This window comes from Pseudophryne corroboree, chromosome 4 (assembly GCF_028390025.1).
Source record: "Pseudophryne corroboree isolate aPseCor3 chromosome 4, aPseCor3.hap2, whole genome shotgun sequence".
NCBI lineage: Eukaryota > Metazoa > Chordata > Amphibia > Anura > Myobatrachidae > Pseudophryne > Pseudophryne corroboree.
The window spans coordinates 374,601,804-374,605,200 of record NC_086447.1 but is presented as its reverse complement, the minus strand read 5'-3'; the positions used below and the strand labels follow the sequence as shown (position 1 = coordinate 374,605,200).

The following is a 3,397-nucleotide window of genomic DNA, read 5'->3' as shown; positions in this document are numbered from 1 at the left end:
GAAAGAAGACTCTTTTTGGGAAGCACTCATATACAGATAATATTGTACGACTCAATCGCAAAAAAATATAGCTAGCTAAAATACAAAATTTTTATTAATTCTCATTAAAAAATGATTATTGGGGAGTTCAAAAATGGCGCCAGTATATATTTAAATAGTGACTTTGCGAAAATATGGGGAATGATGTACAGAATACAAGGTACAAATACCTAATTCTGGCCGAGATGGGTATATCCAGCTGTGGATCAGTCTATGATTATAGGTTGCTCATTTGTTGAAAAAATGACCGTCATTTGTAAACTGCTATATATCCCAATTGGGAATTTTGATCCTAGCAGATAATTGAATCATAGGTCATAACCGAGACATAAGATAGTGCTCTATTAATAGTGACAGGTGGGCGGCAAATATTTGCAGTACCAGGGTGTTCCTTAGTAGTCTCCTATCCAAGTACTTAACCCGGCCCTCCACTGCTTGGCTTCCAAGATCAGATGAGATTGGGCATCTCCAGCGGGGTATGACCGCAGACCTTATGCTCACCCTTGTCACGCTGTGTCCAAAATTGGGCACAGATAAGAGCCAACTATTGTTATATGAGCCACAAGTTTGAGAGAAACACAGCTGGTTTGATATAAAAAAGAAGGGGGGGATTTCTTATCACAAATGATAAGGTATACTTAAAGATTAAATACCCATCTAAATAATCAGGGCTTAAGTCGTCGCAGTATACATAGGGAAAAGACCTCTATGTTGCATAATTAACACATGCATATAAATCTGACATTAAATAAATGATATTATTATAATCATGCAAAAGAAGGGAACCTCCAAATTTGGTCTCCAAAGCCACAGATTGCATACGAGGTTACACTATAAATTCTGAAAATCACCTGAGCAATGAAAAAATACAATTTCTCAAAAACCAACAGCGAGTTAGTATTAACTGAGTTGACACAGTATATATTCATATGCAGTGTAAAGGAAAAGAAAGAAGGCGTTTTGTTTTGGTTTTTAAATGGGGTCCAAGGTTTAACAGATGTATCCACATCTGCTTTTTTGATAAAGATATGGACCCCAATGCAGTTTGGTACTTATTCCTTTACTGTTTGATAATTAGTGTCACTCAATTTTGTATAGCAGTCTGTGTAGCTTATAAGTAGGATTTTGATAAATACCTGTCCATGCGCTGATGCATAAATATTGGATATCCAAACCTGATATACAATTTTTTTTTTTTTTTTTTGTTTTAGATCCTACTTGTTTAGAGAGGAAGATCCTGATGTCTGGAAGGTGCCGGCCGCGTCCGCCCGCGTCTGTCCACGTTGGGCTTGTTACCGGGCTCCGGCCGCACTGTGCTTCCTGTTGTCCTGGTTCCCTAGGCGACGGACTTAGCCGAGAGCGGCTCGTTGCGGTCACGTGTGCGCACCACGTGACCGTCTCTCCTGACGTACGTTTCGCATAAAGCTTGGTCACAGGGCGTCAGTAGGTTCCAGCCTATTGGTTTGTCCTTATATTGGTGATACTGTGTGCTGATTGGCTCTCAGCAATGGATTGATAGGTAATTCGGCCTATAATAGTCAGTATCGTATTTGCAGGTTCCCATAGGATGGTGTGTCCTGATTGACAGTTAGAGGGACCATTGAGCAATAAGATGAACGATCATATGGTTATTTTAATTAAAAAAGAGCTGATAAAATTAATTTTTAGTTGATGTTTGCAGAGGATAAAGATATAGTGATAATATCATTTGTGGAACAGTTAATTATAGTATAAAAACTTTAAAAAATGGAAGACACAGATTGTTAAAAGTACTTAATGTGCCTGTGCCAGTATTAGAGTAATTATATATATAATAAGAAGGAATCATATACATAATAAGAGGGAAATACAGATACAGTTTTTATAAATATTATCAGACACTTTTAGGTTCAGCAGTCACGATCACTCATTCACCAATTTATTATATCTATATCCCAATTTTAAATTCATATATTTATATATATATATAAGAAAATAATCTTTTATAAAAACTGTATCTGTATTTCCCTCTTATTATGTATATGATTCCTTCTTATTATATATATAATTACTCTAATACTGGCACAGGCACATTAAGTACTTTTAACAATCTGTGTCTTCCATTTTTTAAAGTTTTTATACTATAATTAACTGTTCCACAAATGATATTATCACTATATCTTTATCCTCTGCAAACATCAACTAAAAATTAATTTTATCAGCTCTTTTTTAATTAAAATAACCATATGATCGTTCATCTTATTGCTCAATGGTCCCTCTAACTGTCAATCAGGACACACCATCCTATGGGAACCTGCAAATACGATACTGACTATTATAGGCCGAATTACCTATCAATCCATTGCTGAGAGCCAATCAGCACACAGTATCACCAATATAAGGACAAACCAATAGGCTGGAACCTACTGACGCCCTGTGACCAAGCTTTATGCGAAACGTACGTCAGGAGAGACGGTCACGTGGTGCGCACACGTGACCGCAACGAGCCGCTCTCGGCTAAGTCCGTCGCCTAGGGAACCAGGACAACAGGAAGCACAGTGCGGCCAGAGCCCGGTAACAAGCCCAACGTGGACAGACGCGGGCGGACGCGGCCGGCACCTTCCAGACATCAGGATCTTCCTCTCTAAACAAGTAGGATCTAAAAAAAAAAAAAAAAAAAAAATTGTATATCAGGTTTGGATATCCAATATTTATGCATCAGCGCATGGACAGGTATTTATCAAAATCCTACTTATAAGCTACACAGACTGCTATACAAAATTGAGTGACACTAATTATCAAACAGTAAAGGAATAAGTACCAAACTGCATTGGGGTCCATATCTTTATCAAAAAAGCAGATGTGGATACATCTGTTAAACCTTGGACCCCATTTAAAAACCAAAACAAAACGCCTTCTTTCTTTTCCTTTACACTGCATATGAATATATACTGTGTCAACTCAGTTAATACTAACTCGCTGTTGGTTTTTGAGAAATTGTATTTTTTCATTGCTCAGGTGATTTTCAGAATTTATAGTGTAACCTCGTATGCAATCTGTGGCTTTGGAGACCAAATTTGGAGGTTCCCTTCTTTTGCATGATTATAATAATATCATTTATTTAATGTCAGATTTATATGCATGTGTTAATTATGCAACATAGAGGTCTTTTCCCTATGTATACTGCGACGACTTAAGCCCTGATTATTTAGATGGGTATTTAATCTTTAAGTATACCTTATCATTTGTGATAAGAAATCCCCCCCTTCTTTTTTATATCAAACCAGCTGTGTTTCTCTCAAACTTGTGGCTCATATAACAATAGTTGGCTCTTATCTGTGCCCAATTTTGGACACAGCGTGACAAGGGTGAGCATAAG

General features: G+C 37.2%; 1 pseudogene; it reads right to left on the bottom strand.

The window, feature by feature from the left end:
- Window positions 1-408: 408 nt before the first annotated feature.
- Window positions 409-529, bottom strand: LOC134912166 (5S ribosomal RNA; annotated as a pseudogene).
- Between the last annotated feature and the right edge of the window lie 2,868 nt (window positions 530-3,397).